Source organism: Rousettus aegyptiacus, unplaced genomic scaffold, assembly GCF_014176215.1.
Source record: "Rousettus aegyptiacus isolate mRouAeg1 unplaced genomic scaffold, mRouAeg1.p scaffold_m13_p_12, whole genome shotgun sequence".
Classification (NCBI taxonomy): Eukaryota; Metazoa; Chordata; class Mammalia; order Chiroptera; family Pteropodidae; genus Rousettus; species Rousettus aegyptiacus.
This window is the reverse complement of record NW_023416287.1, coordinates 20,729,816-20,745,726: the sequence shown is the minus strand read 5'-3', so window position 1 is coordinate 20,745,726 and position 15,911 is coordinate 20,729,816.

Sequence of the window (15,911 nt, the reverse complement as noted above, 5' to 3'; positions counted from 1 at the left end):
GCCCAGGCCTCTTCTTTATGGCTCATCTAGGTGTTACCACCTCCTCCTCGCCTATCCTGGCTGCAGATTGAGTCAGCCTGCTGACCTGTGTTGGGTCAGTCAAAATCATTAGACCAATTCTGTTTTCAGGCCCTTCTTCGAACCACTGGGCATAGCCGCTGCCCGGGGCCTTTGAGGGAGACCCAGAAGAGTACAAACAGCTAGTTCGGTGTGATGATCACTATTTACTTATTAACCCATTTTTTAGATGGTAGATTCATAAAATATTACCTGGAAGGAATCTTAGCACTCATCTTGGCATTAAAATAATTGGTGTTTGTTGAGAGCTGACTGTACTAAGCTGATGCAACTATTAATCTCACAACCCCTGCATACTAATTAGGAAACTGAGGCCCAGGACAGTGAAGGCTCGTGCTGTAGGGCATACGGCTGCTATAAGTGAAGTTGCCAGGATTCCAATCCAGATTTATTAAACTATAGTCTGTATCCAACTTACCCACAGTCCTCTTGGAGAATGCGACAAAAAGCTGTGGAGTCCCCAGAAACGAGCTTTCAAACACAATTTTGCATGCAATGTAAAGGGAGTGGGTCTGACTCCATGAAACCCAATTTATCCCAGGATGAACCCCCAATTTAGTCCAACTCATTCATCTTTCCGAATGTGGAAACTGAAGCCCAGAGAAGGGAAGTGAGCACCCCGGGGTCGCCCAGCCAGTAAGGATGAGGACTGGACTCCAGGGCCCAGCCTCCTATGTCTGTGCTGGAAGTCATAGGTAGAGGCATCCAGCCTGGCTGGGCCCGGGGCTGGACCTCAGGGGTCAGGTCAGAAGTTTCCAGCTAAGGGGAAGGAGTGTCACTAATTCGAGAGGAGAACAAGATGCAAATGGTTTAGACCATCATGTCCCTGATGGCTGACACCACTGCCTCCAAACAGCTCCCCGCCCGGATGCCTCAGCCCACCACGTGGGCCCTGTCCCTGCCACCAGGAACACGGTGCCACGGAAGAGTGAAGCACTCCAGCTGCGACACCCCGCCTTCCCAGTCTTGCCAGCCAGGCAATGAAGGCACTTATTTCCCCATCCTAACTCTGGCCTGGGGAAGGGAAGAGGAGGAGGGTCTTCCCCCACCCCAAGCTGTCCTGGGCCTGTGGTCGTGGGGGAAGGGCTATAGTTATGGAAAGTTGGCAGAGGCAGCCGGCAGCAGCCGGGAGAGTGGAAAAAATGATATCAAACCCGGAAAAATGCAGGCCGGATGGAGGGCCTGAGTTGGAGGCCCTGGGAGGTGAGAGGGAGGGAGGGAGGCAGCCCCACAGTCTGAGAAAGGAAGAAAGGCCAGGGAGACAGCACAGGAGCTTGTTCTGAGAAAACTGAGGACTGTCATGTAATTTCTTTATTCATCCACAAATATTTGTCAAGGGCCTACTAAGTGCAGGGCACAGTGCCAGGCTCTGGGGAGATAATGGTGAACAGAAAGAGTAGGAGGCTGTCCCCCAGAGTTCACTCACAGTCTGGGAGGAAAGCAGACTAGAAAACAAGTGAATAAAATAATTACAAACCGATAAGAGGCTAAAAATCAGGGTGTTATGGAAAGCCCTGAAGACAATCCAGTCCAAGCCCTTCAATTCGCAGACGAGGAAACTGAGGGCCAAAGAGGGAGAAGGCTTACCAGAGGTTCCTCAGAGTATGAAAGAAATCTTTGAGACCATGATTGGGGGGTGGAAGGGGAGGGACAAAAGAATAGTACAGCCCGTACTGCAGGACAGCACCACGGTTGGTCATGGGCCCCGAACCAGGGCAGGTGTGTTCAAACCGGGCTCCCCTCCGAGTGCTTTAGCTTCTCCATCTGTAAAACAGAATTCATGACAATTCCCTCCCTCAGAGTTGATGTGAGGATTAAATGACTTATGCTGTGAAGTACTTAAAACAGTTCCTGCGTCTAGGAATATTCAGTAAATGTTGATTCCTGCTGTCATATCTTAAGACCTAAGGGATATTCTGAAACTGTGAAGATTTGCTTGAAAGTCTTTGCCTGGTTATGGCACTGGAGGACTTGAGGAAAATCTCTTCAGTTTCCCCATCTGTAAAATAAAGGGATTGAATCCAAACTTGCATCATATATTTATCCACTCACGTTTACTGTCTGCACCCCCCATGGGAACGAAAGCTCCACGAGGGCAGATCCCAAAATGCTGCTCACTCCCCAGCACCTACAGCAGTGCCTGGCTCGTGATAAGTGATTGGTAAGTATTTGTTGAATGGATTAATTAACAGATCTGTAAAATGGCCTTTCCAATCCTGACCTCTCTCTAATTCTAGGAGTCTGTGAATAAGGCATGGCTGGGAAAGTATGTGAGAAAACCACAATATTTCTCCCAGGGACATGGCCAATTATAGTTTAGAAAATTCTTTTTCATCCATAAAAACAAACCAAAAAAAAAAAAAAAGCCAACTTTATTTTAGCTCTTTCTGTGTGCTAGGGCCCATGCTACATGCTTGCTATACATTTTCTCATCACTACCATGATCATCTACTTACTAGGTACCATTTAACAGATGAGCACACTGAGGCTAATGGAACACAAGAAATTTGTCTAAGACCACACAGCAATAAAGTGTAGTCAGGTTCATTCTCAGATCAGGTAGGAATTGCTATTTTCATTGTATAGTCAGGGAAACTGAGACCCAGAAAAAGGAGATAAATTGCCCAAGATCATATAATAAAAAAAGCAGTTACATCACTCTTACTATGTATCAGGCTCTACGCTAAGTGCTTTGCACTTAGCTTATTAAACCCTCAGAACTGGTCATATTACTACCATGACAGTTTTTACATGGAGAAACTGTAGCAGAGAAAGCTTTAATACCCTTCCAGTTCACACAGTTTGCAAACAGCAGAGCCAAGATTTGAACCAGGGAAATCTAATCCCGTGGTATTAAGGACTCATCCCTATTGCACCATCTGCCAGTAGAGCAAGTCTGGACAGGCTGATATAAAAAGGGGGGTGCCCAGAACCCTGCCTCCTGGGCTGGGGCAGAGTGAACAAAAGCACATTGAAAGTGTCCTCAGCCGCCAGCTGGGACTTTCCACCTTGAAGGGAGGATAGTGTTATGGAAAAAATGATAAAGCTCTGGAAAGATGAATGTTTCCCCAGGGGCCCCAAGTCTCCTCAGAGTCCCCCCCCCCACACCCCCGGCACCATCCTTGCTGTGGGGGAGTGCCACAAACTGTGCCGGCCTGATCCCGATAAGATGAAGGCCACCTGGATCCCAACACACCCCAGCCTCGGCTGCTCGAATACCGAGGATCACTGGCCTTGATGGAAAGTTCCAATTTCTCAGCCAGGGACGTGAAGCTTCCACTCAGGGATCCCCAAGGAATCAGGTTCAGGCTGGGACTCCCTGTCTCATGGGGCTGCTCAATCCTTCGTTCAGCAAACTTTGAGAAGGGTATGGGTTCTGAAGGAAGGCAAAGAGGGTAGAGAAGGTCTAGCTGGCTGTTTATAAAGATTAAGAATCTCTCAGCTCTGCCATGACTGTGTGACCTTAGGCAAATCAAAATACACAGAGTGAAGGGATTAGGGTAGAGTTCTCTATGTGATGGTCTCTGTCTCCAAAATATTTTAATATTCTAGTTCAACAGCTTGAAAAAATATACAAGTTCATTTTCAATTTCAGCATTGTATCCTCTGTTCAGTTCAGGGTTCAGTTAAAAATAATACTAATGATAGGATGGGAGTTCTGGGTTCAGCAGTGTGCACAGTTTTCCCCAGTTCCATCTGGTTCAAGTTCAAGCCTAGACGAGATCGCTGTTTCAGTTACTATGCCGCATAGAAACCACCCAAAGCTTAGTGACATAACAGCAATCATTTTATTACACTCACAGGTTTTGTGAGCCAGGAGTTCAGGCAGGGAAAAGTGGGTACAGCTTCTCTCTGAAGTCTCAGCTGGGAAACTCAAGGACAGGAGGAGAGGAATCATTTCACATGTCTGGTGTCCTCATTGACCTGTCTGGAGGTTGACACTGGCAATAAGTTGGAATGTCACCTATACATGGCCCCTCCAGGTGGCCTGGCATATCTGTTTGCTATGACTATTGTAACAAATTACCACAAATGTAGTGGCTTAAAACAACACAAATTTAGTGTCTTACAGTTCTGTGGACTAGAAGTCCAACTGGATCTCACTGGACTAAAATCAAGGTGTCAGCAGGGCTGTGCTCTTGCTGACACCTTGATTTTAGCCCAGTAAGATCCAATTGGAGGCTCTAAGGGAGATTCTGTTTCCTTGACTTTGCCATCTTCCAGAGGCTAACCACTTTCCTTGGCTCTTGACCCCTTCCTCCATCTTCAAGGCCAAAAACATTGGGCCAAGTCCATCTCATGCTACCATCTCTCTCGTTCTCCCTCTTCTGCTTCCTTCTTCTACCTTGTGATTACAGAGCTCACCTAAATAATTCAGGATAATCTCCCTATTTTAAAGTCAGTGTATTAGCAACCTTAATTCCATTTGCTACCTTAATCTATGTAACGTAACAGATTCATAGGTTCCAGGGATTAGGACATGGCCTTTTGGGGAGCTGTCATTCTGCCCACCATGGCAGAATAGAATGGAGGATGGAGGAAGGTAGAGGGTTGATCTTCACTCTCCCCTCCCCATGCACACACACACTTAGTCTTGTTCTAATGAATAAGTCGACAAGGCCCTAATTTAAAGGGGTTCCTTCTTAGTGGGATGCTGTCCCCAGAGTCTAATCTTGCCTCCCTTCCTCAAGTACATGCTTTTCTCCAGGAGTGCCAGCTCCTTCAAACCACTGGGCAAATTCCACCTTCCAGAAAACCCTACCGATATAGATCTTGCCTCAGAATTATCTCCCTCCCCCAGCAATACAGCTTCAATAGCCTGAGATATTGGGACTGGAGTAAGACCCCAGGTGCCCTAGCAAGGTAGTCAAGGGTGCTCTTAGTGCTTCTAGTCTTACAAAACGGTTCAGAGAGTTACACTCCACATCCAGTTCTCTTCAAGATCTGCCCACCTGTGTGAATGAGGTTAGATGTCTTTTCACGTGGCCAATTGTCTAGGAGACAATAGTTAAATCTTACACACAGAGGCACACGTGCATCAATTCTAAAAATCAAACCAGGTGTCAGTAACTCAGATGATCACAGAGTCAGACAGGTGATATAGATTAGTGAAGGACATTAGGGAGCACCAAGGTCAGTGGCTGCCCTTGGAAATGTCTGCCCTGCCTTTTAAGGAGTGACAGAACTAATAGCAGTAATAGGATATGAACTCAGTGTTGCAGGTATTTCAGTTTTTCTAAAAAAGCCAGCAGGCCAGAAATTTATGTGAAGTGTCCCAATTCTTAAGTCATTATTGCTAATTCCTGGACAACAGAAATAAAACATGTCCACTAGCCAAACTCTGACCAGAGGCTAAGAGTTTGTAACCTTTGCTCTAAACCCGGATAGTGATAGAGAAATATATCCTCAGTCACCCCCCAGTCTGCAAGGTCACCCCTCCTACCATGAAGTTGGTACTTCATTATAAAGAACATGTGTTCCTTTTGTTTAACTCCTCCTGGCCCCCTTACCAAGATTGCCTCTTCAGCCCATTTGGGATACGGAAGGTGCTCCATGCCAAGGAGTATATTTTTTAAACTGAACTTTGAATTATGGAAATGATACATTTTAATTATAAAAATAGTAAATCAACAAAAATATATGGTAAAAAGTAAAGGTGCATTTATCTGTTAAGCTGCCCTCAGCTTAACAGATAGAAATCCTTATAAGGATATTTTCTAACACGATGTCCCGAAGTAGGCAATGTTAAGGTTGATTCATCAGCCTTAAAATGCCAGGACAGTAGGTCTGCAACTACGTAATTCTCTAGGCATTTCCCTCATGGTTGCAATATAGCTGTAACAACTCCAAGCATCACATCTTCACACTAGTGTCCCAAGCAAGAATAGAAGGGGTAAGGTCAGAAGAAGGTTTTCTTCTTTATCAAGGAGGACTGGCCAAACCGAGTCTTGTGGCCACCTTTAGCTGCAAAGAAGGCCGAGAAAGCAACTATCTGTCAAAAAAGAATGAGACGGCCCCACCTGGTTTGGGCCAGTCATGACTCATTCTTCGTTGCCTTAACAAGATGGTTTTGTAAGAGTTGTTAGAACTTCTTCTATTCTCCTCCCAGTCCCACTCCTCTCTCCAGAGTTACCGACCATTAACCGTTTGGGGTGTATCCTTCCAGATTTTTTTGTCTACTTACATATATATTATAGCAGACATTTGGCCATTTTTCTTTTATTCTATACTGTCAGAGAAACAATTTTGCTTTTGTTCTCTTTCTCATAGGATCAAGAATACATCTCGATTGCTCTAAGCCAGAGATTGGTTTAAAGATGGACCTGCAACTTAGCTATGGTCAATGAAGTTTAAGAGAAGTTGGCTGGAGGATTCTAGAAAGAGTTTCTTATCTCTTACTAGAGTGCCGAGAAACAAACAAACAAACAAAAAGAGCTGCAGCAGGAAGGAGCAGTCCCTTTTCTTCTACTGGTCATTGAAATATATGAATGCGATGCCTGGAACTGTAATTGTAATGGGATCTAGTCAGAGGATGGCAAAGTGGAAAGGTGGGAATACCTATGTCATTGATGATGAAGTCAAACCACTGAATGAACCACCCTGAAGCTACTCCCCCCTGGATTTATTGTTATGTAAGATAATATGTCTTCCATACTGAAGCAAATATTCTTGGGGATTTCTGTACCAAAGTCAGAATCATCCATCTGTTACACATATATAGGTTTGTTCGCTTTTTTTTCCCCCACATAAATAGGATCATAGTTTTACGGATCGGGACTGAATTTAGTTGCAAAGGAACTCAGAAATAGCAGTGATGGAAACAAGACAAAAGCATATCTCTCTCATGTAAAAGTAGTTCAGAAACAGGCAGTTTAAGGCTGGCATGTCATTCCACAGTACAAGGACCCTGGCTGCTTCTATCTTGTAGGTCTACCATCTTCAATCCAACATGCTGCTCAAGCTGCAGCCATCATATCTACATTCCAGCCAGCAGGAAGTGGTAAGGAGCCCAAAAAAGGCACAACCTCTCAGAAGATGCTCACACTACCTGTTTACATCTCATTGGCTGAAGCTTTATCACATCATCACGCTTCACTGCTGAAGCTTAATCACATCACCATGCTTCATCACATAAGAGTTTAGGGTCCTTTATTCTGAATAGCCATGTGCCAGCTCAAAATCAGAGATTCTGTGTTTAAGGAAAAATAGGACAGATATTGAAGGGCAACAAGCAACCTCTGCCACAATATTGTGCATATTAGGTGTAATTTTTTTTTTTTTTTTTTTTTTTTTTACTCAATTTATCCTGGCTTTCTATTTAGGCCAATGCCTAAAAATTTATCTTGGCATTTTGAGATTCATTTTGTTCTTCTTTTTCTAGAAACTTAGATCGTTTATTTTAGAACTTCTTCTTTTCTAAGATAAGCATTTAAAGCTATATCCTAAAAAGCTATGTAATTTATATAAAGCTATAAATTTTCCTGCAAGCTCTAGATGCATCCCACAAATTTTGGTATGTTGTGTTTTCATCAACATTCAGTTTAAAACATTTTCTAATTTCCCTTGTGATTTCTTCTTCCCATGGTTTACTCAGAAGTATATTGTTTAATTTCCAAATATTTGGGGAGGTTCTATATGTCTTTTCTTTTTATTGATTTCTAATTTAATTTACCTGCAATTTTGAGACTTGTTTTATAGGTCAATACATGGTGTTTCGTGATCCATGTTCTACACATTTGAAAATAGTATGCATTCTGCCATTTTTGGGTATAGTGTTCTAAAAACATCAATTAAGAGGTGATCAATAATGGTGTTCAATTCTTTAATATACTTAATGACTTTATGCATATTTTTTTATCAGTTGCTGAGAAAGGAGTTTTAAAATCTTCAATTATAATTGCTATGGGTCTTTTCTCCTTTCGGTCTGTTCATTTTTTCTTTACTTGTTTTTTTTCATTGCTGCAAAATATTCCACAGTATGGATGAACGTATTTCACCCACTGAAGGACAGTTAGGTTACTGTAAATGGTTTGTCCTTGCAAACAGTGTAGCACTAAATATTCTTGCACATATAGTAGAAATTATCAAATTTAAATTTAATAAGTCAAAGAGCATATACATTTTACATTTTGACAGACACTGCCAAACTGCCCTCCAAAAGGACTATGTTTGTTTTATATTCATACCAACAGAGCCCAGTTCCCCACACCATGACCCACATTAGATATTACTAGTTGCAGTATCATAATTTATAAGAAATATACATATCTGGTCATTCGGATGACCTAAATATATTTCTCAGATATTTTTGTTTCCTGGCTTATAGTTCACTTGAAATTTTCTGAGGGATAAGAGTAGTGGGAGCATCTTAATATTTGGTCTTGTCCTCGGTTCTTGAAATCCCTACAGAGCCATTAAGGTGAAACGGGCGTCTTGATATTCATTACAAACCACTTTACATCACAGCTGGGTTTATGTTAAGGTGATTTTTGGAAAGCACCAAAGAATGAGGACTGGCTGCCAGGGGAACCAACTGTGAATAGAGGGGTGGAACTTGTAGTCCCACCCCTGATTTCTGGGGAAGTGGGGGTGGTGGGGGGAAGGTTGGGGCCATGGATAGAGGTTGAATCAATCGCTCATGGCCAATGAATTAATCAATCATACCTATGTAATGAAGCCTCCATAAAAACCCAAAAGCTGGGGTTCAAAGAGCTTCCAGGCTGGGGAACCAGAGAACTTCCACTAACTACTGTACACGGCCCCAAGCTCCACAAAGACAAAGGTCTTTTGTTTGAGACCTAACCCTAGACATCTCTTCATCTGGCTGTTGATTTTTTTCTTTAATATCTTTTGTAATAAATCCACAATTTAATGATTAAAGGAGTTTCCTGAGTTCTGTGACCTGCTCTAGCAAATTAATCGAACGCAAGGAGCGGGTCATGAGAACCACTAATTTATAGCAAGTTGGCGGTAAGTACAGGTAACAACCTGGGCTTGTGATTGACATCCTGAGTTGGAGGGGTCACTGAAATTTTCTGTTTGTAGCCGATCAGTCAGAAGCACAGGTAACAACCTGTGACTGACTCACGTCTGAAGTGAAGAGCTGTCTTATGGGACTAAGCCCTTTACCTGTGGATTCTGATGCTAACTCCAGGCAGATAGTCTGAGAATTGCTTGTTGGTGCAGGAAGACACGCACACACACACACCACACAGGAATTGGGCTCAGAACCCAAAAGACTGGTCTTTTCTCATTTGATACTCTCTTGGGGACAGGATGAGGGAAGGTTGGGAAAGTGTCTGATTGCTTACTTTGCATTTCCCTAATTATAATAAAGTTGAGCAATATTCTTCTCCATGACTGTGCCCCTTAGCTGCCCAAAACCCCTGTGGAACTTTGAAATTACAGTCTCTAAGGGCTCGATTAAATTCTTAGCCTAGGCTATTCCACTCTTCATTATCTGCCTGAAGTAGAAGGATGTTCTTTCTTCCAGTTACCAGAGCCTTGGTTAGGAAGAGGAAATCAAGAAACAGCCAGACCTGACTTTGAATCCCTTTTGCTTAGCCATTTTACAACTGTGTGACCTAGGGCAAGTTACTTAACTTCTCTGAATCTTTGGACCGTCAGCTTTACAAAGGGGATGATGAGCACTTTGCACAGGTGTTACGTGGATTAGAAATCAAGTATGTAAAACAACTAGCACAGCATCTGGCACCTAGTAGGCACTAATCGCGAATTAATTTTTAAAAATAGGTATTCATTGAGCACTTACCATGTGCAGAATACTGAGCTAAGTCCTTTTCTCAGATTATTTCGTTAACCCTCACAACACTAAGGGACAACATCATCTTATAGATGAGAATAACTGAGGCTCTAAGATGTTAAGTATCTAGTCCAAAGTCACACAGTTAGTATCCAGCAGAGATAAGAAATAAATCAAGAATGTCTGGCTCCCCAGCCTGCTTCCCAGGGTAGCTAGCTCATTTTACAGATTCAGAAACTGAGGCCCAGGGAGATAAAATTACATATAAAATTAAACGATAAGTGAGCAGCAACCAGTTGACCAAATATTTTCCCTCCTGGGTCTGGGTGACCAGCTGGAGAAGAGACTGGCGGGAGTGGAGGCAGGGACAGCCACCCAGCAGAGGAATCAAGAGCATGGAAAATGTCTCTTTCAGCCAATTTTCCTGAAGAACCCTGGCTGAGGCTCAGGGCTGAGAATGGAAAGTGTGCAGGGAGGAGGCGGCAGCCCCGTCCATCCGGAGAAGCTGTTTGCAAAGTCCTGCTGGGAGAGGCCAGGAACAGGGAATGCTGGGTCTGGACGTGGGGGGAGAGGAGCAGATCTGGGAGGCCCAGAGTCTGGCACCTGCCCAGGGCCTGGTCTCCTGGGAGAGGAGGAGCAGGCATCCCCCAAGCTTCCTGCTTCCTCCTTGGGCTCCCCTGCTCTGCCAGCTCCTGCCATGCCCAGCCCACTTGTCTGGGCAACAGCCAGCCTAGAAATGAGAAGTTGGCAAATCTAACTCTCTGGGGACTGTGCACAGCTGACTCAGGGAGGTACAGTGGCCAGGAAGAAGGATTGATCCTACTCTTGGAGATCTTGACTGGGGCTGGGCTTGAGACCAATCGGCTCCACCAGTGACCCAATCTCTATGACATCAGTATGGCCCCCTGCTCAGAAAATCTCCCTTCACTACTCACAATGAATGTAATTCCACCATTATATATACAAACGAGGCTAGTGTTCAGCCAGTATGCAAAGGTAGGGCCATACCAGTCATCGAGATACTTAGATAGATTCCTACTAATGTCTATAACTCCTGTCCCAAGTGTCATCCAAGTACCCCTCAAGCATAATGGCCACTGCAGACCCTCATCTTGAACCACCCAGACCTCCCTATGTATAGCCACTACAGGAGTAACACCTACCTTAGCAGGGTTGTTCAAGCCTGTGTGGATAGATCAGTGAGCGAGAGTCCTAACAGTTGTTAATATTTTCATATCACTTTTGGGAAAAACCCTTTGACTTAAAACTTTGCCTCTTTTTAAAATAAAAATTGGTAGATATTTAGAGGTGAAAGACCCTTGTGCAACCTCTTTATTTTCTGGATGAGAAAAGTAAGGCCCAGAGAGAAGCAGAGACTTGCCCAAGGTCGCACTGCATCTCGGTATAAGAGAAGGCATTAGAACACAGGTCCCTGACTCCTGACACCTCCCTTGGGTGTCAACTTATCTGGCCTCACAAACATTGAACTTTAGTGTGTGATGGAAGGAGGTAACAGGGAGAAAGCTATCTTGATGCAGAACCGATAGCCAATCACTTGGCTTTTATACCTGTAATTGTAGTCATGGCAACAGTCTCCTCGGTCTCTATCTCCACAGAGATAACTGTCATGGCAACCACTACCCAGGGCCTCAACTTCTTGACACAAAGAGCCTTAAGATAAACCCAGAAACAAGTCTGTTCCATAGCACTGACTCAGATCAGAGCTCCAAATAGGAGAGACTTATCCAATACTACTTGGCAAGTTGGTGGTAAAACCAAGCATCCTGAGTCCCCCGCCCAAGGCTCTCACAGTGGCTCCACTCCTTCCATGGATGACACCACTACCCTCACCCCTCCCGCCCCCATTATTCTGCCTGCATTGGTGCTTCCCACATTTCTCCGGCCCTTAGTCAGGATCTCCTTCCCACGGCATCTCACCCTTGGCTGCCTGTCAACCAGCTCATCCTCCTGGGAATGAGCTGACATGAGCCGAGCGTAGGACTCGTCACTGAGGTTTTCATCATCAGCTGGGGCTCCCTGAAGACCAAAAAGCCTTCAACACCCTTTGCCCCCAAAAAGGAAATGATATCCAATGGTGGAATTTCAGGCACTATTCGCTCAATTTTGAGGAGCTCTGTTCTCTGTATAATGCCAAACAGAGCTGCTGCCCATCATGGAAAGGGTTCTAGGCTAGGAAGCCAGTGGCCTGGATTCTGGCCACACTGAATCTGATGCACTGTTTTGCTTTCATCGAGTCCTTTCTCCTCTTTGAAACTCAGTATCCTCACCAGAGAGGTGGGGATGAGAACACTGTTCTACGATCACCTCCTCACCACCACCACCATCACAAGGCTGCTGGTGAGCAAATGCAATCTAGCATTTTAGTATCATTAAACAAGGAATGGCCATGGTTTAAAGAACTGGCCCACCTTCCTGGTATTTCCTTTTGGAAAAATGTAACCTCAGGATTGGAAGGATGTCCCCACACAGGGAAAAGCCTAAGCAGAAGCAGAGGCTGAGAAGAACCTAGGAACCTATGAATAGTTAGTGTATGAAGTATAGGGTGTAATACTGGAGCGGAAGAGAAAGCAGGCTAGAAGCAGAGGTCAAGGTGATTGAAAAAGATCAATCACCAGTCTCATTGCAAGCCTCAGGGACTCACTGAAAGCTCTGAGATGGTCTCCTGCCTGGGTCTGACTCATGTAATTCCAATACTGTGGGTTACCAGTATGTAGGATGTGGGATGGCCTGGTGGCAAGAGAGCATGGGAACGTAGAAAATCATTCACCCATCCATTCATTCAATGACTATTAATTAGCTACAACACAAGCTGTGTGACCTTGGGCAAATTACTTAGCCTCTCTGTACTTCATGTGTAAAATGAAAACATGACGATGCCTTCCTATAGATAGGGTGGTGTGAAGGTCAAATGAGTTAATTAATACATGTAAGTATCAGGCGCAGTACATGGGATTAAGTCGTCCATAAATGTGCATTATAATTATCATGATGATTATTGAGCATCTGCTATGTGCCTGGCACTCTCTAGACAGCAGATAGACGTACGGTGTGAACGCTGGTGAATGCTGTATATCACGCTGCCCTCAAGGGGCTCACAGTCTAATGGGGGAGAATAATTCAAAAAAGAAAACTTCATAAATATTAAATAAAATAAATCAAAATAATTATGAATTGTTGCATCAAGTGTAAATCTTATCTCTCAAACTCAGGTGTGCAAGAAACATTCATTTCTTTATTTTCTCAAAAACCAAATTAAATTCTGCTCCTTTCCCCCATATTTCTGGACTGGAGAGAAATTCAACCTCCACTCTCACTGGAGGTTCCCTGCCAGGGGACAAGGATGGAAGCCAGCGGCTCTGCTAGGCACTGGACCACGGGAGGCCTCTGACCACAGTCCCCAAGCCTTCCACAGCCCACGAAGTCCAGCGGCCCCTGTTTCCAAGCCAAGAGAGGGCCCCGGAAGTCTTGCTGGAGGTTGGACTGGATCTGGGTCCAACCTCTCCAAGAACATTGTCCATCCATCCACCTCTCAGAGCACTTCTAAGAATGGGGTGGGAAAATCCCCTGGTCCCAGACTCCTTTGACCTTCCTTTCCTTCACAGCCTCCAAGAGTTCCTTTCTCTCCCTTTGTTATTCCCTGAGAAGAAATAAACACCCTCTCTACACCAAGAGTTGGCAAACCCAAGAGTCTCTAGGAGCCAAGCAGGTAACAAGAAAAAAGTGTGAGACTTGGAGACTTAGAGGACAAACTGCTATTAAGCAGTGTTGCCACATGTTTAGAAGCACACATTCTAAAGCTATGTGGCCTGGGTTCAAATTCTACTGCTGCCGTTTACCACCTGTGAGTTCTTAAGCAAGTCGCTTAACTACTCCTTGCTCGTTTCCTTAAGCATGAAAAAGAATACTTGTACCTATCTGCACAACTTTATGCAAGAAAGCACTTCGAAAGTGCCTGACGTTAGTAGGTATTAGCACCCACCACATGAAAATGCAGGGCTGAGATTCCCAGATCCTCTAAATATTCAAGAGAAACTAAATAGCCAATTTTTTTTTAAATTGCTCTATTTTTTTAACTTTGATAACTGAGTGAAAACAGTTGCTAAACCTTGGTGAAAGTCATACAAAACACATCTGTAAGCAGGATTGGGCCTATGAAACTCAGTTTGCGGTATCTGCTCTATGATGTTTAAACTTACTGAAAATGGAAGCGAGCCAGAAAGGAAAGAGTCTTGGAAACAGCTTCTGCTTTAAGCTCTATGACCAAACCTCTTCTAGTCAAAAAATATAGAAAGGAGAGAGAAAATAGAAACAACACTTATATATCAAATTATTCTGGTATCTAGCACATTGCATGTTGAAGTGCTATGTAGTATGAGGATTTTTTTTTTTTAAGTAACTGAGATAGGAAACGTGGTCAGAGAATGTGACATTTAAGCTGAGACCCATAAGAAGGAGCTAGCTTAACAAAAAAAAGTCAAGGAGAGAGAAGACCAAGCAGGGAGGGACAGCCCATGCAAAGGGCCTGAGGCAGAAAACGACTTAATGAAAAACAAGAGAGCTGTAATGGATGAGCTGGACATCTAGGCAGGGGCAGTACATACAAGGTCTCAAAGGCCTTAGTGAGGATCATGAAATTATCTTGAGGGCAACAGGGAGCCACTGAAGGATTTTAAGCAAAGAGATGTGACTTCAGGAGACGGACTAGGAAGCTGTTGAAATAGCCCAGAAGGGTCAATGTGGCCTAGATTGGCCCAGATTTCTGTGTCTGGATCAACCTCAAAGTCAAAGACTGGATTTAAGCCTCAGAGTGGGCCTGCTGCATCTCCATAAGTCATGCAGTGGCCTTGCCATTCATTGCCAGTGTCCCAGGCCCATCCATCTTAGACATACCAGAGCTGTCTGTTAATTGGCCGAGGCTGCCCTCTTCTGGCAGAAGAGGGGCACTAACGCATGGGGAGCAGCTGCCTCCCAAAGAAATTCCAGACTGAAGGAGACAGAACATCTGGCCCGCACCAATCTTCTCCATCTCAGTTAATGGCATCTCCATCATTTATCTAGCAGCTCAATTCAGAAGCCCAAGATTCAGTTCCTCCTCCTTCCTCACTGCCCATCAGGGAGTCTTGTTTTCTATTCTCTTTTATTAGCCCTGATTCTATTTTCTAAATTAAATCCTAAACCAGAAATTTCCTAAATACATATTCATCGCCTCTACTTCGCTCCTTCTCTACCAGCACCACCCTAGCCAAAACTGCTACCATCTCCTCTTTGGTCTATTTATTCACTTTTACTCTTGCCCTGGCCAACCCATTTCTCACTCAGCAGCCATGGGATCCTCTGATTCCATAGTCCTTCCTCCTCGGTTTGTAACTCCTCATACCGAACAGCGTTGAACCAAAAATACATACAGTCCCACCCACCCAGAGCACTCTGCAGGCGTGGAAAACTGTGTGACGATGCAGGAGCTCACATCAGAGTCTCACAAATAAGAAACTTGGTCACCCCGTGTGGCGTCCCAGCCTCACACCATCTCACTGACTTCTTTCCTCCCTCTATCTTCCCATTCATTTTTGTCTGTCTCATTCTCTCCCTCCGACACACTCCTGTTCATTTCTAATGCAAAGCCTTTTCTGTTTCTTTGGCACCTGCCAATCAGAGCTCTTAGGGTCTCACATTCCCCTCAAGCAAATTGTCAAGGTACCTTCCCATATTATACATACATACGGTTCCCTCCCTAGGAAAAATATCAATGCTACGGCAGTCACATTCCACTCTGTGTACACTGTGATGCTAGCGTTCTACAATTCTAACATTCCGTCATTCCAACATCTTTTGCCCAAGATTACAGAAATCCTCACCGACCCCAGATTCAGACCATGTAATGGAAGCCTCACCTACATTGGAGGCCTCGTGACAGTAGAGCTAGACATCCTGACTATGCTGATAAAAGGAGGCTCATTAATCCAGGAGTCTCCAGGTTTCCGAGGCAGATCATGACATGTTAGCTCAGCTCATGGGGGCTGCCATTTGTAGCACACACAGCTTTTCTGTG